The 27,253-nt window shown below is 47.7% G+C and overlaps 1 protein-coding gene and 1 long non-coding RNA gene across 2 annotated transcripts in view; one reads left to right on the forward strand and one right to left on the reverse strand.

Annotated features, from left to right (window-relative positions):
- LOC142570826 (uncharacterized) overlaps positions 1-27,007 on the reverse strand; it is a 113,707-nt gene extending 86,700 nt beyond the window's left edge. The window contains exon 1 of the long non-coding RNA XR_012825692.1: positions 26,431-27,007. This is a non-coding gene — a long non-coding RNA (uncharacterized LOC142570826). The remainder of the gene's footprint in view (positions 1-26,430) is intronic.
- The window catches only part of LOC142571700 (uncharacterized), a 216,433-nt gene that overhangs the window by 149,568 nt on the left and 39,612 nt on the right, over positions 1-27,253 (forward strand). The window lies entirely within an intron of this gene.

The following is a 27,253-nucleotide window of genomic DNA, read 5'->3' on the forward strand; positions in this document are numbered from 1 at the left end:
CCCCAAACAATCAGTAGGCCCACCCCCAAATTTCAAGTTGGCACACCCTCAAATTTAAATTGGCCCACCCTCAAGTTTAAAGTCGGCCACGCCCTATTTTCTTTTTGCCCAGCCTTAAACCTCAAGTTGGCTGAAACCCGAATTTCAATTGGGCCACCCCTAATTTTCAAGTTGGTCCACAGACGAATTTCCATAAATCGTCCTCCAAATTTCCAGCCGACGCATCCCAAAATTTAGGTTGGCCCACCCCCATATCGCCCCCAAATTCAGATTGGCCGACCCCGAGATTGCTCCCACATTTAGGTAGGATCACCCCGAAATATAGATTGGCCCGCCTCCACAACACCACCAAATTTAGATTGGCCCACTCCAATACCACCCGAAAATCTAGGTTGGCCCATCCCCATATCAGCCCCAAACTAACGCTGGCGCAACCCTCGATCACCTCAAATTTAGGATGGCCCACTGCGAATCGCCCACCAACTAAGGTTAGTCCACCCATATTTTACCCTCCAATTCAGCTTGGCCCAGCCGCGCATCACCCCCATGGTTAGGTTAGCCCGACCCCATGTCAGCCCCAAATTTAGGTTGGCCCACCCCCATATCATCCCCAAATCCAGGTTCGCCCACCCCCATATCAGCCCCAAACTTAGCCTAGCCCAGCCCTCTATCACCTCAAATTTAGGATGGCCCACCGCAAATCACTCCCACATTTAGTTTAGCCCACCCCCGTATCACCCCCGATTCAGCTTCACCCAGCCCCATATCAGCCCCATGGTTAGGGTGGCCCACCCCCCATATTTCTCCCAAATTTAGGTTCTCCCACCCCCGTATCCTCCCCAAATCCAGGATGGCCCACCCCCCATATTCCCCCAAACTTAGGCTTACCCACCCCTATATCACCTCAAATTTAGGTTGAGCCACCCCCATATCAGCCTCACATTCAGCTTGGCTCACTACCATTTCACCCCAAATTTAGGTTGGGCCACTCCCATATCACTACCACATTCAACTTGACCAATCCCTGTATCATGGCCAAATTTGTGCTGACGCCACTTCCAATTTCAAGTTGGCCACCACACCCCCTTTTATAAAGACCTATGTATTCATATGGGAAATGCGTCAAGTGTTTTGGCGTTACAGACACGATTTCGCACGATTTTGCTACCAGATCACTGGGGCACTCACCAAAGAATGCTTCGCATTAAAAGCAACTGCACCGAACGAGTGACGCCATATGTTGATCCTAAATACTGACGGCTAGCCAAGCTAGCTTCTCTGTAGAGCGACCGGGGCAGACAGAGCACGGGACATTTATTCAAATTGTTTTTTTACGGCCACACCTACGGATTCATACCACTTGGCTGTAGGGGACACATTACCAGTAGCTATTAATCCACACGCTGCACATCTCCTATTTGGTGCATTTCTTAATTGGATGAATCTTTAGAAATAACGTTCGGGCAGCGACTCAGCTTAGCAGACATTTTGTTCCGCACGAATGTTGCGTAGGAATGGCACTGGCCACCGGGTGGCATTGTGGCCCAGGTTGACCTCATTCGCTCGGAGTATTAAAGACATGGGAAAGTCGAAGAAAACGCACCTTCCAGAAGGACGCAATAAGAATGGCCATTTTGTTCTCCCAGGTGCCACGCTACAGAGCACGAAAGTTTTTTTTTTTTTGCGTAGCACAAAGCTTTGCGCAAGCTTCTAGTTATGATGTCCAATGAATAAAACCTTCATAAATGCGATGACCTAACAAATGAACACGACATTGCTGTGTTTTAGGAAGGAAAAATAGAAAACATAATATTTCAAGAGAACGACTGGAAAACCAGAACCGAAAGCAAATCATGAGTTTTGTGTTTCTTCCATCTGGTGGGAGACTATAATACTAAGTCCTATGCGGCTGTAAAAAAAAACTGCGCCGCTGAAAAACCAGAACCGAAAGCAAATGTTGGGTTTTGTGTTTCTGCCATCTAGTGAGAGACTACAAAACTAGGTCCTATGCGGAAAAAAAAGAAGACCGAAGCGAGAATCGAACCGCGGCCACCGCGAAGCGTGACTAAAGGTGCGCGCAATTCTACCGCTCGGCCACGGCTTCCAAGGGTTCGCGCAGGCGTACGAACGTCTTTTTATAGACACCACGCAAATTTTCACGACAGTGTTACAAAAAACGCTTTTGGGAACAGTGTTACGCCGTGTGTGGAGAGTCGAGCTAGGCACCAGTCGAAAGCTGAGTCTCCGGACTACATACGCTGCACTGCGTATTGCGATAGAAGCCGTAGTGTAATCACAGCCGCGGTTCTTGCCTCGAAAATGGAGTACAAATTTTCGTCGTTTCCATAGGCTTCCATTGCTAAATCTTTAACCGCTGTGGGAACAAAATTCTTACGTGCCATAGAGTGATCACTGCACTTGGCTCGTGTTGATTGTCTTCCAGAACACGTCTGTCACCTGCGTTTTTTGATAATCGACCTGCAGCTTTTGTTATTCGCGAAAAACCCGCTCGTTCCATTGAAAACGCGCTAGCTTCGTGCCGGGGCCGCTTGGGGCGCTAGTTGGTACGTGTCCAGAAAAGCTGGATATGAGTGCGCGTGCGTCTCGGTCATTACTCGCACTCGGCGACGCCCTGAATGCCGGCTCATCCTCTACCCCCCCCCCCCCCCCCACCTCCCCCCGCTCTGCATTGACGACGGGCTCCGTTATCGCTGCAACTTTGTCACCGCGCTCTCCTTTCCGCCATTATGTGCGCCTCTCCGAATGACCGCGCTGCAAGGCGCGCGCTCGCTTAAGCAGCGGATCGACGGCGTTTTCTCTCGTCACGCGCGCGCGCGTCCTCATCGCGCTCGCGTTCCTGGCGAGTCGCCGCAGAGCGTCCCAGCGTGCGTGCTTGAGAAGCTGCCGTTGCAGCGTCTAACGGAGCCAACGCACGACAAGAACCAAGGTGATGGTGCGCGGCGCGCTTACAGCAAATGACTCGTTGAAAAACACCTCGACGATGCCTTACTTCATCAGCGCCAACAGACTGACAAAATTCACTTGTTCCTGCCACATCTTTCAGCGCGCTTGTTCGTTCTAATGGTTCTCCAGCTAGACGTGCTTGTTTTATTGTTTCGCTAGTTTGTTTTCTCTATAAACGTCCTTCTTCAACCAGCCACCTACTTACTACAGCTTTCATGACACCTTTAGCGCGCCTTCCAAATCGGTATTTCTTCTTTCTTTCTTTCTTTCTTCCTTTCTTTCTTTCTTTCTTTCTTTCTTTCTCTCTCTCTCTCTCTCTCTCTATCTACCTCTCTCTCTCTCTCTCTTTTCTTTTCGCCGACGGGGTCTCCGCTTTAACCGGTCTATCACATAATAAACGAGGTGCTTTGCCCAGGGGCTTTAACCGTTAGGAGTGGGGCACTATGGCATGGCTGTAGAGCGGAGAGAAAACTCTCTGGCGTGCAAACCATCACCGTGTGAAGACTGAATCTGCAATATGTATATATGACAAAGAAATATTGTGCCGAGGAGATCATATATGTCGCCTTAAGAAAGACAAGTGGACTTGTCGAAACGTTGGCCTGCTTTCATCTTGTTCTCGCTTTGCTCATCGTCTTGAATTTCCATCTCCCGCAAAACTGCGGGCCGTAGCCACCGTGTGGCGTATTGTGGTCCTCTGTAGTCATTTAATACTGTAGACATGTGAGGGGACGGAGGGGGGGGGGGATGGAGAGTGATCAGACACGCACAATATTACACAGGCTTTCCTATTGTTGATGCTGTCATTGCAGTGCTAATTTAAAAACGCGATGTGTTCAGTTGAAATGTGTTCTTGAGTTGACGCTGCGTAGTCTTGCTGTGAGTGCAGAAAATCAAACCCTGAAATTAAACGTCCCAGAGTAACACATCGGCTACAAGGGACGCCATAGTGTGGTCTCCGCAATAATTCCCACCATTGCGGGCGTTCTCGCAGTCCGCCCCCTTTTGGAACTCTCGTTCCCTTTAATGAGTGCGAAATTAAATTAAATTATTATGAGAGAAATGCACACTCATATATTAAGCTGCAATTGCCGGCCACAATTACGCCCACACGGAAATAAAGTCGGCGCGGGAAGGAGTCGAACACGCGACCTCGCGCTCAGCAGCAGAATGTCAAAGCACTGCAGAAAATGATAGGACATCAAAAATTATGTTATTCTCCCTTCTTATGTACTGCATCACGGTGGCGTCATGGAGGCAACACCAGTGGCGTAGCAACAGGGGGGGCCGGGGGGCCGTGGGCCCCGGGTGCAAGGGGCCAGTAGGGGGGGGGGGTGTCATATCGTCTGAAGACACCCCTCTTTCCACCGGCTACACCCGGGGGGGGGGGGGGGGGTGACAGAATACCTATGGGCCCCGGGTGCCAGACGACCTAGCTACGCCACTGGGCAACACATTGAACATTCCGCCATAAAATGATTCTTGTGTCTTCGAACTTTCAGTTTTTGGAAACCGTAGCATAACACCACAAGTAAAAAGGCAGCTAAAGACGCTCATTCTTGTACATGCCGGGAAGATATGTCAAGCAGTTTGCGGAGTTTTTCCCTCAGTTGTTATTGCGGTTACTTGCTTGATAAAAGGAAACAGAACGAAGGTTAAGTTAACGCAGCCGCTTCCAGGCTTTCTTAGTTAAAAAGTAAAGAAAAAGAGCTTAACCTGATAACGTTCTGGAAGCTCCCCCCCCCCCCCCCCCCAGGAATAACGTCCGGGGTTAAGCCATTTGGTGTTTCGCCTTTCTTCAATTTATTCGAGGCACTGACTTGCAACGTTGCTACATTAACGTTTGCACACCATAGCTGTCCTCGTAATATAAAGACAATGACCAAGTTACGATATAAGTATTATGTTTTCTTTTCTTCGCACGAAATAGAGGGTTCTGTAGCACGCACGGATGTTGCACTTCAGGGACCGAATCTGTAAAGCTTTCATTCGTAAGCGGTGTTTCCCATTGGCCCAGCGCCTTCACTTACAATATGTGCAACACCACGATAGTCTGACACCTGTACTCTTGCAAACAATAGCGTAAGAACATGTTTTAGTGAATACGGGCCAAGGCGTTTGTGCGAAATGATTCGTAAAACGAAAATCATAAAACGAAGTGAACCTAAAACGTAAACCAAGTGAACAAAAATTTTGAGGACGCTTAAGCTTTGCCTTCAAGAGTGGAACGCGATAGCGTTCAAAGATCTCTGACTGCTTCTCACGCTTCCCGGCAACTGGAGCGCATGTCCCCGTGTTTACCTGGAAACGCCTGCCGCGAGCACTACGCACAAAAACGAGCTTTGTGGTGAAACCACGGTCTCTTGCGTGTGCCGCGATCCGGCGGAGGCGAGCGCCACCTGGAGCTAGCTGGAGTTAACCGCGCGCGCCGCTCTGTGGCCCCCAAGACCATAGAGTTTCTCACTATAACACCTACAGGGTAATCTGGCGCCACCGTCTATGGGAGTTTCTTAAGGAGGCACCGAGCCGCCATGGGAATGACGGTATATGTGTCGGCGAGGCTCGTGTTGGCTGGTGTTGTAAGAGGCTTCGTCTAAAACGTGGATATGGCTAAGCAAATAACGCGTTCTCAAAGTAAAATCTTCATAAAATGTTTCCATTCACGCATATTACCTCTTTACTCACCCGCAATGCATGACCAAGCGAAGAAAAGCAAGAACAGACGACCAACTGTTTCAAAGCGAGCGCGAACCTTGTCGTCTGTCCTCCAACTTTAGCGGCCCGCTGATACTTTTTTACGTAGCATGTAGTCGTACACACAATAACAAGTTCTCATAGTTAAACAAAACATGTTTTCGCGTAATAATAAAGCTAAAACAGCTTTTCACGTGCTGTTTTAGTAGAAAATGAATCGTTGTGACAGACGGAACGGTACTTGCCAAGCGCGTCTTCAAGGTGTCCTGTCTCTACGAGAACGATGCCAATCCGAAGTCACGATATACCGGCATTCCCATGCATACCACAGCGCGGCAGCGCCAGATTTCCCTCTAGATAATGTAGTGAGAAACTCTATGCCCAAGACAACCATCGTGCCGGCGCGTCCAAAATGGAGGACGCCGCGGCCAGTTTGTGTGTTTGAAGTGGTTTCTTTGAGTTTTCGTGTATCAGAATTATATTTTCTCGTATAGACAAATTACAACCCGAGAGTTATCATGTCTGTAAGTTGTGTGCAAGTCGTAGTTTACAATTTTTCTACGTATATTAGATTGAGAAATTCAATTAGTTCAGTCAATTCCTTGCATCATATGGAAGACTTGAGTATACGTGGTTCAAAAATCTGTTTTTATGAGACGTCCGACGCCGCCCGCCCGCCGCGGGACGCCGGATTTCCTGCGAGGCAGGCTCCATAACGCTACTGCGTTATAAAACTAGAGAATCAGTGAATAAGTGACTTACTCACTCACATTACGATTCTAGCCCCCACAGTTCCGGCGTTAATATGGAAAAGACTTTGCGGGTGCTTTTGATACAGAAAACGGAGAAAAACGAGTGGAGCTGCTACCGGTGGTACCCACTCGTACTAACTATAGAAGTGTGCAATAAGACATTAAAATAAGGTGTACGCTAGACGTAGCACAACCATTTCCACCGCAAAAACTACATTAATCACGCAATCAATGTGGTTTATATTGCTGTGCTACAGAGCCACACAATACGAATAAGTCACTGAGGTTCACTAAAATTGTGTTCTTGTTCAGCTCCTAAAAATGTTTAGTTTGTTTCACCACAAGACGAAATCTGTCAAGACATAGCCAGCTTTACAGGAGAAATGTCAATGGAAAATGAAGCTTTACGGTGAACAGCATAAACAATAAAGGGCCCCTTAACCATCACTCTGAGCTCGTAGGCGAGCGAGTACGTTGCCTCTTGCCTTCGCTAGCCTACCGCGGGCGCTCTGTACTTCTGGCTGCGTACATTCTCTAGAAAACACGTACAGAATATATCAGTACAGAATGTCATGCGTTCTTCTTTAATTTCAAAACACCATCAACTTCAGCTTATCAGGACGCCACACATTTCGCCCACATGCTTTTGCCGCCACACGCGAAATGCAAAACACGCAATATGATGTGAAATTATTTAATTGAGCACGACAGGCAAGCGTCGCAACGGCGAAGAGGGAGCGTACGATTGCATGGCAAAGACGGGCTTGCAGATTTATAGATTTATCTAAACTGATGTTCCGCTTATACAAAGCAGCCGATGGAGCTACACTTGTGTAGTCTCGTGCATGACCCTGTTGCCATCACGACATGTGACGAACGGACTGAAAATTCCGGAGGGGTGTACGCGGTTGTTTTTGAGTTATCAAAGGTGGTTTGGGAATCTTTAAGGTATGAAAATTGCGGTAACAAAGAGCATGCAGGGCTAAGAGTATCTGAAGTGCGTGCTACACAGCACAGGTAATGTGCGAGGAACAGCTGTAGCATAGCCCCGTGCACGGAGCGGAGTAAGACAATGCAAACACAGCTTTAGCACAACACCATTACCACCTGCACTTACACTCTCCCGCTCCCCACGCATATCACACACTTATCTTTATTCCTGTATTCCTGTTGGCCTCAGTTATACACACACGCGCGCACCTAAATCACCCCCCCCTCCACCCCTTACGAACACACACATCACGTTTATCGCTCTTTCCTGTCCTAAAGCTTTTTTGTGCTCTTCGTTCCGTCTTAACTTTGAGAAATAAGATGTTTACTCTCGTTTTCCAGCTCGCCAGAGGGTTTGTCTGTTGATCTGCAGTAATCCTTCCGTTCTCACACATTGCTCTTTCAAAGCTTAATTTTATTTGCTTGTGCGAAGGAATGGAAGCGCTTCTTACGAGCCTCGGGTGTTGTGCTGCAAGCAGACGGGACCAAAGGCAGCTAACTCTATTATGACGGGATGCCCAGGCCACTAAGCCTCCGTTGATTCCTCCTAAAGAGAAAAAGCTGCTGCGAAGTCATAACGAGGACGCCGACAAAGATACGCCATGGAAAGAAGCCAAATATTTTGACGTTGTCGCTGTTCTCGTCAACAGGGACAACAGCTCGTGTATTGCTGCACCCACGCAGAAGATACAACGATCAATAGAGCATGTAAGTAGGCGTTAAAATAGCACCGAACGCGTGACACCAGCAACATCCTTCCCCTATATTCGCTTTATTGTCCGTGTTTCTGTTTGCGCTCGGTCTGTCTAGCCATTTTCTTTATCGAAAGCGCAACGACGAAAATATCCCTGTTGGTGAAGACAGTATCCGGGGCTTTAGTCGAAGCGCCAAATCGAGGCGACTCTGTTGTGGTATTGCGTTAGAGTACTGGCAAAGAATGTGACATGCCCTGCGTGGCCTGGCCAAAACAAGGCGCACTCCTGAAGCTACAAGATAGCGTCAGTTTTTCACGTATACGATCTCTTGTGTGTGACGTACTTGGTTCGAATCCCGGAAGCGTGTTCATGAATATTTGAGACGGGCACTGTGTGATATGAAGTGAAAAAAAAAAGTTCTGCACGAAAAAAAAAATTCTGTTCATCAGCATCATAGAACACAATCTGCGGTTGCAGTTACGATCATCATCATCATCATCATCATCATCATCATCATCGTCATCATTAGCCTGGTTACACCCATTGCAGGGCAAAGGCCTCTCCCATACTTCTCCAGCTACCCCGGTCATGTAATAATTGTGGTCATGTTGGCCCCGCAAACTTCTTAATATCACCCGCCCACCTAACTTTCTGCCGCCCCCTGCTACGCTTCCCTTCCCTTGGAATCCAGTCCGTAGCCCTTAATGACCATCGGTTATCTTGCCTCCTCATTACATGTCCTGCCCATGCCCCATTTCTTTTTCTTGATTTCAACTAAGATATCATTAACTCGCGCTTGTTCCCTCACCCAATCTTCTCTTTTTTTATCCCTTAACGTTGCACCCATCATTCTTCTTTCCATAGCTCGTTGCGTCGTCCTCAATTTAAGTAGAACCCTTTTCGTAAGCCTCTAGGTTTCTTCCCCGTACGTGAATACTGGTAAGACACAGCTGTTATACACTTTTCTCTTGAGGGATAATGGCAACCTGCTGTTCATGATCTGAGAATGCCTGCCAAACGCATTCCAGCCCATTCTTATTCTTCTAATTATTTCAGCCTCATGATCTGGATCCGCGGTCACTACCTGTCCTAAGTAGATGTATTCCCTTACCAATTCCAGTGCCTCACTACCTATCGTAAACTGCTGTTCTCTTCCGAGACTGTTAAACATTACTTTAGTTTTCTGCAGATTAATTTTTAGACCCACCCTTCTGCTTTGCTCACTGACCTGGAGAGGCAAAACAGAAGGGCGGGTCTAAAAATTAGTCAGTTACGATAGTTGCAAACAAAATATCGCTTGCGCTGGTCAGTGCTTAGTCGATCAAACAGCGTCAAAGACACGTGACCTCCCACGTATCCACATAATCAGATAAATAAAAGGCTGTCACTCGTCGATGTCTCTGACTGGGACACAAGTGGAATCTGCGGAGTGGCTGACTTGCTACACGAAATTCATTAGCTCACATTTTATCAGCTCCATGGCCGACCTGTGCGACTTCGAAGGCCACCGCCGTTCAGAAGCGGTGCACGGTCCTTCTTCAACGCGACCACGCTAAACTATCAGAAGGACGACGTAAGCGTTGATCATAGAAACGTCGATAAAAAAAAACTGTAACTGCGCGTTTATAGCATTAGCTATACGTTGTGGGCTCAAGGCCGTGGATTCAGAGCCAGTGGCTAGCTGAGGCTCTCGCAGACGGCACAGGGTGCGGCAGACATGCAAAGGCCAACCTTTACTGTCTGGAGCGCAGACCAACTGAGATCCAACTCGCCGCTCCCCGTGCCAGGCTCGCTGTGCGTGGCCCGGGATTATTATTATTATTATTATTATTATTATTATTATTATTATTATTATTATTATTATTATTATTATTATTATTATTATTATTATTATTATTATTATTATTATTATTATTATGACGACGACGACGACGACGACCGCTGTGCCGCCATTCGGCCGGCGTCCCCGTAACGTATAGAGACATTCAAATGCATTACGCAATTAAAAAATTTTTCTCGTGAATTGCACTGTCCTACGGTAACCTTTTAAGGAAAACAAGGGGCAGGAGCGTCCGAATCTTAATCCGGCGAAAAAAGGAAAGTAAAGAGAATGACATCTGACAAACCTGCAAACAGTGGCAGTATGTCCCGTCCTGACGCCTCAATCAGGGGCATAGCCTGCGGCATTACATGCGTATCTCGAGGTCGTCAACAACTCGCACTTACAGTAGAACAGACCGCGCACTTTGTCGGCGTCGGTACACACCCGCTTCCACGATCATCGCTCGCTGCAAATGGCTGTGCGCGGCAGTTTTGTCGCGCCCCCCGGTTTCACTCTGTTTTCCAAGGAGCGCGATACGAACCGTTTCCCTCCTCCTGTTGACTTAGCGCCAAACTTCCGATAGACGCGCACGGAAACTGCGCGCCCTTTAAGAATTAACCCTTCTGTGGAGCAAAGTGCAAGGAGCGCGCTCGAATTATCCTTGAACGGCTGCGGCGCACGGCCACTGGTGCTACGAAGAGAGGGCGCTAAGCCGGGGTAATGGCGCGACTGTCGCAGGCTCGCCCGGTTTTTTACGACCCTCCCGCCCTCCCGTGCCTGCGCGACATTGCCTGTCACGGCGCGGTACGCGCGAGAAGCAATCGGGCCAGTTTATAGGAGTGCAGTGTCGCCGTTGCGACCGTGCCTCTACCCGCGTGTATGACCCCCGTGGCTGTTGTTTTGCTATACACATGTACACACTCCTAGGCGCCTAAAGCCTCCAGCGTAGCCTGCGAGATGTATCCGCGAGGCTGGCGCGGAAGGGTGCCAGTTCGCGCGGTCTGTTCCGAACGAGCGGTGACGGAACAGGCGTGGTTACGCCAAAAACCCGCTAGGTCGATAAGAAGCGGGCTTTTCTCTGTTGCGCAAGCGAGAACGAACGTTTGTCTGGAGCTTAGTACAAGCTCAGCGTGTTTCGTTCGTCTATTCGGGCAAACTCGGCTGAGCTTAGTTAGAACGCGAGAGGCAACACTCCCATTGTGTTACATATTTTGTACCATATTATCATACGCACAAATTATAGACTACCAAAAAGGATCTACATTTGAATAGCGCACTAATCATACAAAAAAAAACAATTTCTGATTTCTCAATTTTATTGTTGACATATGAAATTTTGATAACATATCGCAGTTCCTTTGACCTACCGCCGTGGCACTTCTCTTCTGCCTGTGTTAACAGCATTTTGCTTTACTTCTGCAGCGTCAGGGCCACGCCGCTTCTGAGATATATAGCGTGGCCCTGAAGGGGACGTTGAAATCAACTTTATGCTACACTCGAAGGCCTTTACAGCGAAGTACTTGGTGCCTCCGAAATGGTTCGTTATGCAGGTCACTTGGTTGTAAAGATCGCGCACGCACCATACACAATAGAACAGGAACATGATTATTTATTCGTTATGCAGGTCATTTGGTTTACTTGCGTTTGTTGTAGAGGCGTTCGACTGTGTAGCGCCTTCTAATGTCAGCGGAACTGGAACTTACGTTACTTAACTTACGAACTTAACTTACTAAGTCAACTGGAACTTACCATTTGAACTCTCTTCTACTCGAGGCTCATCACCCACCAAAAAGTTTTTGAACCATCCCTCCGGGAACAGTGCCCTTGTCACGCCTGTTCATCAGCGGACGCGTGTACACCTGCTCGCTCTCAAATAAGTCGGCGCAGCAAGTTGCCCTTGTCACGCCTGTTCATCAGCGGACGCGTGTACACCTGCTCGCTCTCAAATAAGTCGGCGCAGCAAGTTGCTTTCACTGTTTCACAGTTTTTGAACAGTGATTCATTAGCTTACAAGGGCCACATTCCGTCTTCTTCAAGAACCAGGAGCGTCACCTCCTAGACCTGAGTATCCGCAACTGAAATCCCTGGAGCATGGCCTAAGTGTTCGGCTCCTGTGCCTACGCCGTATAGCCATCACCTACTGCGGATGTGCCCTGTGACTAGGGATATCAGAAGTGCTTGAAAAACGTAGGCTGAAGTCTAATGTTCTGCAGGTCTGTCCGTTAGTTAAGGGACAAAAAATTCGCACTGTCATTGTTGCAGCACCTGAATCGCAGAGGGCTGCGTGCGCTTATTCTATGTCCTTTTTCTTGCTCTTGTTTTTGCTACATAAGCCTTACGGCAAATTTCCAGAAACAAACAAAAACGTTACACTTAACCTGAGCTAGCGTACCCAGTCCACATGGTGCAGCGTTCATGCGATGAGACAGATGCCAATACAGTCACTTCCATGGCCTGACTTGCCTTCGGAAAATGGCTAATTTTTATTTATCTAATTATCTGTTCATTTCTCTCTCTCTCTCTCTCTCTCTCTCTCTCTCTCTCTCTCTCTCTCTCTCTCTCTCTCTCTCTCTCTCTCTCTCTGTATCTTCCATGAGCAGGCTAGTCACTGTAATGACATTAGCTGACTGGAAAAGAGCAAACAATCATGACGTCGATAGCGGTACCACAACTGTCGGCTGTTTTATATCTTATTCACCCATGCCGTGTACGCCATCGAGCCAACTGCAGTCGCCCTTTCAATGAGCGTCGGATTTCTACATCAGACAGTTTTGATTAATGCATCATTCCTCTCGATAAACGGTGCCCTAGAAGAAACCTCAGAACGTTTTGCCATGCGAATCGCGGAACAGAAGTCTCATTTGTCCACGAACCCTTACGATGAGACCCAAATATCTTCCTGTTGCTTCAGACATTCTGAGAAAAAAACGTTGCGTTGGACGCGATGCCGAGAACTTTTTCTTACAGCTGATGCTGTTATAGGGATTTCCGTGCGCATTCTGGGCATTTCCGTATGTACTCACCGTTGGTCGTTGTTGCGACAAGTCGTAACTACCAGATAAATATAGTCATCATACCGTCATGCCAGCCATGGCACAAAATAGTTACAAGAAAACTAAAAAAACAAGGCACATCAATTGGTTTGAACGAGAAGGAATATCTTAAAACATTACTCTTTCAATGCCGCTTTTTCTTTTGGTTTTTATTTTCTTAATACGCTTATTCCTACCGCCAGAACCTTGGCCCATGTTCCGTAGTGGGTGCGTGCCGTATTTGAGGCCTAAAAACAACGATAACGACGGCGACGGCAGCAGCGACGGTGATGGTAACATAAACAACAACACGATGACGGCGACTTAGAGTAAGGTACAATATATTTTAAAAGAGGGGGTAGCCATATAGCCATGGTTACCTGCGGCAGATTTGCCTCTCTGGCGCAACCGCTGCGAATGTCTCATGCAACCGCGATACAGAGCGATATGGCGTGAGCCTTACCACTGACCGGCTATCGCTGTCACTGCGTCACACTCTGTAAGAAACAACGTCACATTTTCTCTTTCCTTTTCGTTATGACTTTGCGAGCAGTTTAATTTCACCGGCAGCCGAAGCTGTTCGTTTCCGCAAACGTTTCACTAGCGACCACAAAAAAATTCATATCATCTTTGCGAACCGTCGAACACTTTACTCGTAGCACACAGAACGTGGAACAGGCGTGCTGTACGCGAGTACCGCGACAGCTGCCCGTGCTGCTAGTTGCCCTGCGTCGGTCCGGCGCCGAGCGCCGAGACGGGCCGGAGGGGCAAGCATCGCCTCGATAACCTCCACTCGATCACCATCAATGCAGGCGAGACGGCCCTGCTTCTTTCTTTCGTCTGTCCCTACTGGCCGCGCAGGCGCGTCTCGACGATATTTACCTCCCGGTGCTTGCTTCTTATTGCCCCGGCCCCATCGTCGTTCGCGTCGTCCCTATTTGCCAGCGAGTTAGCTGTACGGCTGTTTTCTTTGTCTGACCAGCCTGTCATCAGCCTGTCTCTCATTCGATGGAGCGGGCCACCGGCGGCGCGCCTAACGTCAATTTCGCGTGACGCTCCGTCTTCGCCGGGCTGTGTTTCCGCGCGCCTATCTTTTTTTTTTTTTTTTACTCTCTCTTTCTCTATCTCTCCTCACATACGCACAGCGCAGCGGGAGTTCTATGCAATGAGGGAATGTTATGGGCTGATTATTAAATATAGTCATCGTGCCATGGTAATCCTCGATCAGAACTTCATTATAGCTTTTTTTTTTTTGCCACCAACTCTCATTAAGCACGTTCATAACTTTTGCAGCTTACCGGCAGTATCAATATTTTTTTTATGTGTTGCAGCCACCAAGACGTGACGTTCCTTTTCGATTCTAGTGCATCGAAGTATAGAATATTTCTTGCGCAAGAAGGCTAGGGCAAACGACCATTGCATAACGTTCACTTATTTGACAGCAATATCTTGTAGATGTGTTTTCTTAAAACACTTGTTGTGTCCATGAAATATATACCCTTCGTTCAAGATAGTCGGCCTGTTCGACTTGTTTTGATTTCTTCCTTTCATTTTGTTCTCTTAATTCTGCTTACTATTTCATATTCTAGCACACTTCTTATTTAATAGTACAGGGATGATTGACAGAGCACGCTGTTTAAAAACTAGTGTATATGCTTCCCGACCACACGATTACTTTTTCCACCTCGCTCCAAATATTATAGGGCTCTCAACCCTTTCAGACGCCACTTTATTCCGTTAAATGAAAACTTGCTTTCACCACATTTCTTGCATCTTCAGAATCATAGAAAGTGTGCAGCGGCAGAAAAGATTAAGAATTTTCAATTGTTTGTTGAATTTTGTCAAGTTTACAGAATGTGGTCTTCATGTGGAAACTCACTACAGGAACATTAAATATGAAAACATAAACTATCTCGTGTTGTCAAAAGCTTGAAAATCCTTATCTATCCACTTAAAATTATGCCTGGTGCATGACGTTGTAAAAACAATGAAACAAGTAAACCCGCTACATTCAACATACTGACACCAAGTAATAGCGCCCAACTGTCTACATTCCCACTCATATTGCTCAAAAATTCTGGACGTTATTCAAAATTGAAGCACAGTTCCAACAATAAGTGCTTGAAGATGTATGCGACAAATTGTAAATATCCTTACTTTCATCAGTGCTTTTGCGGTTTATGCACTCTCTTGCTGTACACAATCGTGTAGACCGCGTCTGAAAGGGTCAACCCTTTCAAGTATGGTCTAATTCTTCATTGACGCTCGTTTTTCCTGCAACAGTACGCATCACGTATTAAACGAAGCTCAAGCTTTGTTACCTTTCATTTTTCGCTATTCCTGTGGTAACTTTATTCCGTAATCTTTTTCTTTGATGACGCCTATGGCGGCGGTTCTTGTTATAGCCCCTTCCGTTGTCACTTTGTTCCTAATTTTCCAAGTGCTGCAGTTTCCCGGATGTTCCATACGCCGCGAGTACATGCCATCGATCCATCTTATCCAAACACACTCCTAACCAAATACGTCATTGCTCGCTGTGCGCCGCAAAGCACACGCAAGACCTTGGCACGTGTGCCTTCGATTCACCACGGCGCAAACGCTCACATCTGGCGCACTGTAGCGCCGTTCCAGTCCTTACAAGCGCCACAATTTTCACTGACAACGTAGAGCCACCCGCTGGACGTTATATATCGCACACTCACACGTCAACGTGCGTGCATATATACGTGCATGTCCGGACACGTATAAACACAGCCTCGTTCGCCGCGTCTGTTCGTCAGGCCTGACGTCCTTCGGAAACGTTTCGTCCTCGATGTCCCGCTGACATGGCATGCCTCGAGGTCTCTCCCGAGATTTCTCGCACGACATCGGTTTTTGCAGAGAGACCCCTAGGGACACTTTGTGATTTGACAGCGGACGCTGTGTGCAATGCAAGCACTTGGCGGCCCTCACTTGTCTGACTGAGAGCCGAAGAGCCAGCGGTAGACCAGGTCCATATCTGCACACTCCGCGCATTCGGCAGCGTTTTGACTACTTTCTTCTCCGTGGATCCCTGTTTGTGAAGATAGGGCTGGGCTGTATTGCTACAACAAGCAGGAATTTTTGTATGCAGTAAATATTATCATCTCTACTTCTCGTGTACATTAACCAAATTGTTTCGCTGCTAAGTGCCAAAGAAAGGACAATAACTTATAACAAAATTTGATGCAGTTAATTTACCGAAAGGTATATGACAGTTTACAAGTAAGAAATGGCTGTTATACCCGTATGCATGCATTGTTTACCGAGTCGTTACATCTCAACAACAACAAAAAAATTATAATGTCGTTTGTCCCGCGAACAAAATTGCTGACTTTGTCATTGTCAATAGCATTCGGCAACCAACATTTGTATAATATCGTCTTTCCCGCAAACAAATAACAATTTCCGCCTTGACGATTCCAAACGACGGAGATCACTCTAGGTGGCGCCACTTTTCTAGAAAAAGACGAGTGCCACTGCGCAAGAACCAAACAAAGAGTGCGCGCGTAACTATTATAATACTCATTTACCAAACTTGGGCTACCGCTAACCTCGCCAACCATTCTTTCTTTTGGGGCGACTTCACTGGGATCAAGCCATAGGGATGCTTTTCTTGCAGTTTACAATTTTATTATAGAGACGAAAAGAGTACCTTGCTGAATTTCTAGAATTATCAATAATTTCTATTATTTCATTTTTTACGTTAACTTATTTTATCAAAATTTTTAAAAATATTTTCATGACACTTATAAATTACAGCTCTATCCTCCTACGCTCAACTATTCAAATATACTTTCGCTTTACTTCTAATCACACGGAAAACCGCCTGCTTGTTGGTAAATCCCCCACAGTGGGTACGCGCCACTGTTGAGGATACAAGACAAGACAAGACTTCATTTCCGCCTTTCTGAGCCTGTCTGAACTTGCAGAGCAGCACAATATGGAAAGCGGCAGTCGTTCAATGGAATAAAACGGCTTTATTAAGACTAGGATTGAATTCGTTTAGAACAACAGAAAGCCGAGCTAGTTGGTAAGGATTCATAATGCAAAGAAGGGGTAAGGCGTGCAGACACGGAAGCAACAAAAGAGATGTGGACACGGCGTTCGTGTTGTCCTCTGCAGGCACGACTGAAGTGTGTGCGTGCGATTTGCCGCTTGCGCGCGTCCCAAATAGTTACTTCTGCGGTGTCAGTGTGCGCAAGGAAATCGCACTGTAGAAAAGTGGACATGTGTCCGACTTCACGGCAGTCTGGGACGACATTGTCTCCTTACGCGCCAAGTGTTTGCCGCAGTTGAGCATCAACAAGCTTGCCTACGCAGTGGAGCTCATCGCCGGTACGCCGCTTTCATTACAACGCCCCAACCGCTAATGGCTTCATTTGTTGGCCCGTGAACCAACTTGCTTTATGCACACACTTGCTTCGTTTACATGCCATGTTTATTTGTAGTAGGTTGAGGGAGCGCCGTCGCGCCTGCGAGTGGTTCGTACAGGAGCGGCCACGTGAGAAGCCAGCGACGGTAAAGCTTGCAAGCCAGCACGATTGAGCTTGAGAAATGTAGCACATATAGGGCTCCGGAAATAACTAAGGGTTGATTGTTTTTATGCAGGGGCTTTGTTCCGAGTCTTTTTGTGCGAAAAGACAATGGGAATAAAAAATGGGATGGAGCTTACCTTGTCTAAATAATGTTTATTCATTTATATACATTGTGGCTTTAAAGGGGTCCCGAACCACTTTTTATCGAAGCGGTGAAATGCATTTGAAGTCAAAATAGGCTACTGTATCAGAAGTACTCTGGCGCAAAAAGTACTTCAACGCGTTCAGCAGAAGCGGAGGCGGCGCGGCAGAGCGCGGCATGCCCACTATACGCTCCGCCTACCGAACGTCACCGTGGCGCGCAGTTCAAATTTGATTTTGGATGCTCACGTGGACGCCACTATTTCTGATTCTGGCGCCTACGGCGCGGCAGACGTTAGTAGCCAAACGTGCCGAACGCGGTTGTCCTCAGCGAGCCGCAGTGCATTCAGCCAGTAGACTCGACGAGAGACCACTGCGGTATGTATACGCTACGTAGCAGACGCGCAACAAACGGCGTCTGCTTTGTGCACGACAGGGCCAGAGCGATCGCTCGCGCTCACGTGCTCCTGTCTGGCTGCGCTACGTGGTGGCCGGTTCTGCTCTGGTCCAGCTCGATCGACGGAAAGCAGACGCATCCAACTTGCGCATTTTGAAGCGCTCTCCCGAGCTCGTTCCTTGCGAAGCGAAGTCTGCCGCAAAGCGTCTGACCAGGGGCGGCCAGGTGCGGGCGCGCGCTGGCAAGCATTGTGTGTTTGTGTTAGTTTTGTGTTCAAAACTACAGGCGAAATTGGCGAGACCCGACGGCTACGAAACCGATAAGCAGAGCGTCCAAAGCTTAATTCCTACGCGGGCAGCCGCGGCCGAGCGTGAGCAGACGACGGTAGGCTTTTTCCGCAAGTACGTAATTATTATCGAAATTCGAAAGCGTACTGAAAACCGGAAGCAATATTTTCGCTTACTTCAGCTTGTTTATTAAACTGCATCAATAAATATACACATTAACAGTGGGAAGAAGCGCACAGGTTCGAACACCCTTCTTATTTGATTTCAGCTATTGACCAATAGCTGCCGCGTACGGGAATCTGCCATATTACAAAATAAAGTGGCCATATAAACGAGTGACTAAAAGGCTTCTATTGCAAAGAGAGCGTTTGAGAGAAAGACGACTTCGCGCTCCACTTGCGAGCTCCACGCGCCGCGCACGACTGCAAAATTTAGCCTAGATGTTCACAGCAGCGTATGCTGTCCGGGGACTGTGTGTTTTCACCAAGCCCGAGGTGTGGTTCAGGGCCCCTTTAAAAAACGGCACGTTGCAAGTTATTACACTCACGTTGCTTACGTATCGGGCTGTCATTATTGCGCCCATAGCGCTTTTGCCCACCACCCTGACCCTGCAGCGCTCAACTTCGTTACGCCGAGTAAGCGCTCACCTGCGTGTGTCGATAATTGGCAGAACTTGCCTTTAGCGCCATCGTAAACGTGTTAACGTGAATTATATATTACGCGTTTTAAAATTTTACTTTTCTTTAACTCTCCAGTTAGGCGAGCCATCCCTACAGACGACGGGAGGGGAGTTTAATTTGCGAGAACGTTAGTTCCAAAGACGAAACCGACTGGCACGTGGCGTGTAGAAATAAGCGCAAAGACGGGATCGCGCGTGCGGAAAGCATTGTGCACCCTGCAGCGCTGTACTACAGCGTCCCGATCGATCGCCAGTGTAGACCACGTCTGCCGTTTAAAAGTGCGCTTGTGCACTGTCAGGTGTTGGTGTCTTTCGCACCATCGACAGAGAAAGAGAGAGAGAGCAAGTTTAATGACATCTGGAGAGAATAGCCTATAGTGATAGGCCTGACATGCTTACACTCCAGGCGAGATAACGAGGGATGAAAGAAAGCGAGCGGGATGAAAACAAAAACAAAGCGCGCGCACACACTAACACAAAGACGCGTGTAATATGCACAACGCGAAGGTTATTTACAATGTCCCGTTGAGCTCTTTATCCCAAAGGCATGCTATACACGCTTTAATGGGGGACGCAGTTGAGATTACGGACATTGCTACGGTCCAAAAACAGCTCGCAGCTGAAATCGCATGTCGTGTCACGCATCTGAAGCGCTCCTCAATACAGACCTTGAGGTTGTAAAGCGACTACAAATACAAACTAAATTATACGAATCCTCGTCAACATCTCAAGCTGGACAAATGGATTTTAAATACGTAGTGTTATGTGTTAGTGACGTGCCTTTAACGTATTCCCCTGAATGTCGCACTATGGTCTCAGAGATGGCTACGGAGCACCTGCGCCCATGCGATCTCGAAGGCTTTGGTCGCACCATCGAGCTTAGTGCCGAGAGTGCTCGAAGAAGGCATATCGCTAGCGTCTGCGCGCGTCATCGCCGCCACAGTGCTTGTTCAGTCATCATGGCAATGATAGAGGGATCTGCCACACCTTCCTCCTTCTGACTTCAATACACATTCCTATATGTAAATATTTCGTCGGGAATTTGTTTTACTGACACTGATTTATTCTGCACATAACAATAACAAAAACGATCAAACTAACGAAAACGATCAGCTCACAAAAGGCGCAAATGCATCTGTGTGGCTCAGGAGCAGCATGTACTTTCAAGTTATGCACATTCCATTCCGTAACTGGTGTCACAGAATGAACATTCAAATCGCACACTTGGCACGTGAAGAAATGAAAAGTTGTTAGCACTAAGACATATTTTGCTAAATAGCGTTTAATTTATCACCATGCGGCAATGGTCAGGCTCATTTTGCTTCAAATCCTTACCTTTAAAGGCTGTTTTTTTTTCTTTGGGGGGGGGGGATAATAAACACAAAAATAAGTCTTGAAAGTGTCCAAAATAGTATAATCTAGCAAGTGTTGAAGCTCAAACATCATCTCGATATAGAAAAACACCTGCTTAAAAGAGACTACATTAATTCATGCGCTCAACATTACATCGTAAAATTACCTCTTTGGGAAGGCAAAACACCTCACACTTCTACAGAAACGCTACGAGGCTAGTACGCTATGCACTTCACACACACACACACACACACACACACACACACACACACACACACACACACACACACACACACACACACACACACACACACACACACACACACACACACACACACACACACACACACACACACACACACACACACACACACACACACACACACACACACACACGCACGCACGCGCGCGCACACACACGCGCGCACACACACACACACAGAGAGAGAGAGAGAGAGAGAGGAAGAAACTAGAGACAATATCACAAGCCGTTCAGAGATTTACTAACGAAGCCGTGCCAAGTCGTATAATATTTTATATAAAAACCGTGATTTCCGCTGCGATCGAACGACTACAGCTATCATGTCTGTCATTCGAAGTTTCATTTCTAGTACTTTGAGCAACCAGTCTATTTCCACCTATTTGCATATAATTCAGTCAGCTTGAATCCCGTCATTGCAGTGAAACTATGTTTTGCGCGATTTATTTTTGGCATGCCCTGTCAAAAATGAAAAGAGAAGCATATTTACCATAATAAATCCTAAATGCAATAATCATGTATGAATCCGCATTACACCATGCTACAGAAAACCTTATGTTCTTAAAATCACACTGGATTATTGGATATGGTAACTAATGCGCATATGTTATTTTTCTCCATTTTTAAAGCGCAGAAAATGTTATCAAAATGTTCTAAAGGTTGAGCCTTTGTTAACTTACAATACAGTGCATTCCAACTTTACCGACGAACAACTAATCATATTCGAGCCAAACACCGTCTAAACCTTTGACGTCACAAATAAGCTAACAGGGGAATTTAGTAGCCTCACCACCGGTCTTCTAATTTTGCGTTTTTTCTTTCGCCTGTTCTAACTGCCTTAATTAATGATTTTTTGTTAATTAGTCGACTATTCTTCTCATTTTATTTTTTTGCAAGTAATGTCCGCCTCTTCGAGCACATCAGCTCACGGACTATTCTGCTACCTGCCAAAGACAGCTTTGAAAATTTTTTTGAAAGTGTTCGCTGAAGCGCCCGGTATCATCTAGCAAGTGTCCTCCCGCGTGCACTGTACTCACTATTTCCCAGTTTCTATTTCTTTTCTTTTCTTACCCCCAGTGTAGGGTAGCAAACCGGACGCTCACCTGGTTACAATACAATTTATAGTTCATTGTGTTGTTTCCTACGTTGTCACTCACTGCCTAACGCGAACGGTTGGGGATTGTGGGACTCATAAAGCGGTTGGTTCTGCTTCTTTACGCATAATTTCTTCCAGGAAGCTTTCTGTAAAAATAAAGTGCACTGAATTTAATTTAATTCACCTCCTAGCCTTTCCTCTCCTTCGTATCTCTGGGTCTCTACCTTATAGCTATAAGGTAGAGAGTCTAAAAAGAAGGTTCTTTCTTTAAACGGCCACTTGGCCGTGTATATATATATATATATATATATATATATATATATATATATATATATATATATATATATATATATAGTTTCTTGGCAACAAGTTTAACATTAGAACATAATTAACAAGAACATAATTTCTTGGGAACGCCCATACACTTACATTTACGTGCACGTCGAAGAAGCCCAGGTGCTCAAAATTAACCAGGAGCCCCTCAAATGCGGCGTCCCTCGTAAATGAACTGAGCAGGTTCGGGACGTTCAAGCCCGCAATTTAATTTACGCCGAGTAATCTCGAAATGCTGCGTCAGTGTTATTATTTTTTATACGACGCATGCATTTTTCCAACAGTGGGACTCCATGCTTCCGAGCGATGTTAACGCGCTTGTGCGTGCCGACATGTGCGCCATCAATTTCATTTGCGCGCGCCTTTCTCTCATTCGCGCTCGTCAGCAGCGCGTGCAGCAGGCGTCGACCTCGTGCGATACACTCATTGTGCGCGGTGTTTCTCTGCCTGTGTTATTCTGTGTCTTTTGTATCCCCAAATCCCCGTTTCTTTGTTTGTTTTTCTGTCCCTAATCCCTCTTAATCTTCCGGCCGTCGCCGCCGCGCGACTGCACAACATAGCTTCGGTCGAGCGTTGTTACGCGTCGAGTCCTGCCGCCGCACGGATTTTTCCGCTCGAAAGGCAGCGCGACGTCGTCTTTCTATTGCCCCCGATCACAGGCGTACCGTACGTGCCTGCCTAGTAGCAGCACTGTATGTAGATCAGAATATCTTGCGCTCGTACCTACGTTTAGAGACAGCGCCCTTACTCTCGATCCCGGTCGACATCGGTCGGCAGGGTCCGCGCAGGCGCTGCGGGTTCGTGACCGGGCAGCCGACGACAAAGTCGGGACGAATCAACACTGGCGGCGCGCACGGGATAAGAACCACGTAAGCGCTATCGCGGCCGTTCATTCCGCCGGTTCCAGCCGCCCGTAATTATGATGGTGATTTATACTGATATCTGCTTCGAAACGGGGATGTGACGAATATTCATCTAGCCAGCTTGAGCTAATCAATAATTTATGGTCATTAGCATTTCTTAGGAACTTCCCCAGCGTTATTATCGAGTTGCTTCGGTATAGAAGAAGTATATTGCCACATGCACATAGCATTTTTTTTTCCCTCTCTTGGCGGTGACCGTCTTCACGAAATTATCGCTGTAGTGTTATCCCTCGGCGCAAAGCGCATTCTCGGTAGCCAAAATTTCGTAATGTGGACACCTATTTGATGGCGAGACAGCCGTGTCTGATCAGACTGCGCGTGCGACGCGATTAGTACAGTGCTTCACACTCTTGCTTAGAGCCGCCTGGGTAGTCTTGCTTTTCTTTCCGGGCACAAGTTAGTATACGAAAGTGTTCGATTATTTACTTACTCTTTCTAGCAGTGTTCGTGCTTCTTCGCCGTCAATAGCCGTGACAGTATTCAAACATGGCTCTACCGACAACGCACGTGCTACCGCATCCTCACGCGCACAACAAAGACCAGGGGCAAGGGTAACTCGCGACAACTCGCTCGCTCGTATACCAGAGCGCCGACCTACTTACACAATAAGGCACTCGCGCCTCGCACCCAGGACATGCGCCGAAATGCGACCAAGAAGCGGCATTCGCTTTCGCACCTCGCGAGGCTGGCGAGAGCAGAGCAGACGTGTCAGGAAGAACAAAGACCTTGGGCTGAATTTCGTATACGCCGCGCGTGCGCATGCACACGTGTACTCGTTTGCGTGCCCTTCGCAGTTGTAATACAAAAAGGCACGCTGCATGAACAACGAGGCAGGCAGGCAGGAACGGAAAGGACATGGACTGGGCTGTAGAGAGGGACAGCCGAAATCCAGCAGGGGCAGCGCGAGATGTCAGGCGGAGTTTTTCCGGAGAAAGAAGAAAAAAAAACACAAGCATAAATGACGAGAACAAACGGTGCGATACGAAAATGCGGCGGTGCGTCGGAGACTCTTCCCGTTTGTTTGCTATGTACGACGAGGCGGCGAGCTCATTTCGTCGGAGAGCGCGCGGCGGAGCCGGCTCTTGGCACGCCACTGCCAATTCAGCGCGGGCCCGGCGGGCCTGCCTTAAGTCAACACGCGCTAGAGAGACGACGTGGATGGAGAGCGAGCGGGAAAGCAGCTTCTCTTTCCCCATTATCCGCCTGCCTCCTAACTGCACCCCGCATCGCTGCGCTGCCGCTATAGTCCTGGACGTCGTGGCTCTTAGAAACGTGCGCGGTGACGCATCGGGGCAGATTCGGGGCAAGAAAAGTAGAAACAGTACAACCGTCGAGACCCTCTGAGCTCGCCTCGCGAGCAGTGATTTGCGGCAACGCCACTGCAAGAACGGCACCGCTGCGTCTCTTGTTTTGTTGCCTCTGCGGTCGATTTGTCCCTCCAGTGTAAACAGGCTCCCGCTAACTTAGGGGCACTTGCACTGCTGACGATAGCGTCGCCCGCACAGTCTGACCCGGGAACTCATCACGCGGTTGGAGGACGACGGTTCTGGGTACCCTAGGGAGCGTATCGTCGCGCAAAATAACAAAGGAACGAAAGAACCCGGAGAGCTCCTCCGACGATATACGCATATATACAGTGAAGGAGCGCCGCTATGTCGAGTGTCTCCCCGCAAAGCGAGCACCGCAGACACAGAGCGTGCTGCGTTAACTGCTGCTGCGGAAGACGGGTAGTGCCTCCCGATATTTCCTATATGGGAGGCGAATTCACGCTAGGAACGACATGTGATTAGGCCTTTGTTTTATGGTTACGCAGGTCGCTTGGATGCTAACGAAACGGTAGTCAATCGTGTCTTCGATGATGAGCAGCCTAGGCTAGCTCATCTCTTTCTTAATGTTATTTAGGTTTGTTTTCTAATAATAAAGTGCACGCCACACACAGGCATTCAGTGCAAGAGGAATGTACTTTCTCTCTCTCTCCCTCTCTCTCCCTCTCTCTCTTACTCTCGTTACGAAAACAGATGCATTACGCATGTTGCGCAAACAGAAACATTCGGAAGATATGGACTAAACTGACTAATCCGAGAGCAAACAAAAGAACGTTCACATTGCACGTGTAAAACCAAACACAAGAAGCTCAAATGCAAACGAGAGGGGTTTAATCACCTTATCGCTACCGCAATGTTGGCACGAAAGCATTTTTGATATTTCAAACCGCAGTTCCATTCCTCTTAGGTAGGGTTATATAAACCTATGTTATGTAAACAGCTTAAGTACCCTGGATACTTGGATCTCTACAGTTTATGTTAGAGAAATATGCGCTTACCTAAACTGCATTAAAACGCTTTGCTGCAACGCGAGATCGCGTTTATTTATTCAGGAGTCTCGCTGCTGATGAATCTCGTCGACACCATAGTGTTTGTGTAGTCTTTTTGTCAATATTTGATTCCCTCTGTCTGATCAGCCTTGCTTCAGTCAGCTGGATTCGTAATCAAACGAAAGGCCGAATGGTAACTGTAATCTAACACTCCAAGATACTCTCCGAGCAACCACAGTGAAGCAGGTCGGCTAATATTAACCTGCAAATTGAGCTTTTAGGATGATTACACAAATAAGAAATACCTGCAGCGAGATCTTCGGCTAGAACTCTTTTATTTTCATGTTTCTTCTTCCAAATGACTTCCATCCATAAAAGCAAGTTTTGACATTACGGAACAATTTCTAGAACAGACTTCGTGATATTTTTTTGACATCGTTGTCGCGTGGCAATATTTTGGTAGGAATATGTGCACAGCCGCGAGTGAGCGCCGTTGGGAGTTCACTCAGTTCTGAAAGCTTTTCCTTTTTGCGAGCGTCCGGTCGCGTGCACAATTAAAGAAGAACATCCATGCCAAAGCCTAATTGTTCGCATGATTGAAAATTCTCATGAACCAGGTATATTTACGAATAAAGAACGCGAACGGCGAAAGCGGTGACTGCATGCTACTTCGCGCACCTCATGAGCTCCGCTGATTGTGCAGCGATAACACGTGCAGCGAAAATGTGCCAAATGTGTCCAGAAGAATCTGTAAATGAGCCCTGATGAGGACTGATTCCCAGTAAGGCGAGCAAAATACGGACGAGTTAGGCTTGCCGCACCCCCCAAGCCATGCGACTTTCCCAGCCAGGAAAACGCAAGCATGGTACGCCGTTCTTGACATCATCATTTAGTACGCCACCCATGTATGTGCTGCGAAGAAATTCCGCTGCCGCTACATTCTATTAGGCACAACCGGCTGCTGAAAAAGGCCGCTAAGGGAAACGCTGTTATGAAAGGGGGTTGAGAGTGCAGCTATACATCAAGGCAATGAAATGACATGACGAAGTCGAGCATCCGATGAAATCTCCTACGGTCTGGAAGAGAATGGTCTGGATGCAATGGCATGACGTGTTTAAATGACTCAAACTGTGCTTCACTTACCGAGAAAGTAAAATTGGTGAAGCGCGACCCACACTGTGAAGCTGGTGACTTCGGGATCGTTTGGCACCATTCGATGTGCCCGTTCACGGCGGCGCTTCCGTCCTTGAAGAGAGGACGCGCAGGCTCGTGTGACTTGAAGCCATAGTTTTTGAGGCATCGGCACGGCGCCCGCGTATCTAACAACTAACACCGCACGTTTTACAGATTCCCTTGCACTGTACGTGAGCACAGCGAACAACGTGCACCGAAACAACGCATGCAGGCGCGACGTATAACGATGACCGCAGGAAAGCGCGCAGCTGGCCCGGACATATTGCCTCCAACTCTCCACAAATAGGAAGTGACGTCATCACGGAAACCAAGCAGTCCTTGGCTCACATACCGGCGCTGCCGTTCCCAGCCTGTTGCGAAGTGTGCACAAAGGCGCACACGCGACTGGGTGAAGGCGTCAAGTCGATGCAGTGCCGCTGTCCTTTACCGCGGCGGCGCCTTTACAGGCGCCACCGCCTTCACACGGCGAGACGGATCGCCAATTCAGTCCGCAGACGACCGTGACGTGGCTGAGCCGCAACGAAACGCGCAGCTATGAGCTCGGCTGCGGCTTGCTCGTGTGTACGGCGTGGTTCGACGGCAATGAGCTACGTCATGCTCACCTGCCGGATGAAACGGCAGTTCGTCCTATCGAGTCAATGCCGCTGAACAACCCTTTCCAACAACGACATGTGTTAGGGCGCACTCCGCTAGTCGCTTTGAGGCCCACCGGTGTCCACAGGCCAAGTGCTCTGCCAGATTTTTAGTTTCATAAAGTCTCAACGCCTCGCAA

The sequence above is a fragment of the Dermacentor variabilis genome, chromosome 2, assembly GCF_050947875.1.
Source record: "Dermacentor variabilis isolate Ectoservices chromosome 2, ASM5094787v1, whole genome shotgun sequence".
NCBI lineage: Eukaryota > Metazoa > Arthropoda > Arachnida > Ixodida > Ixodidae > Dermacentor > Dermacentor variabilis.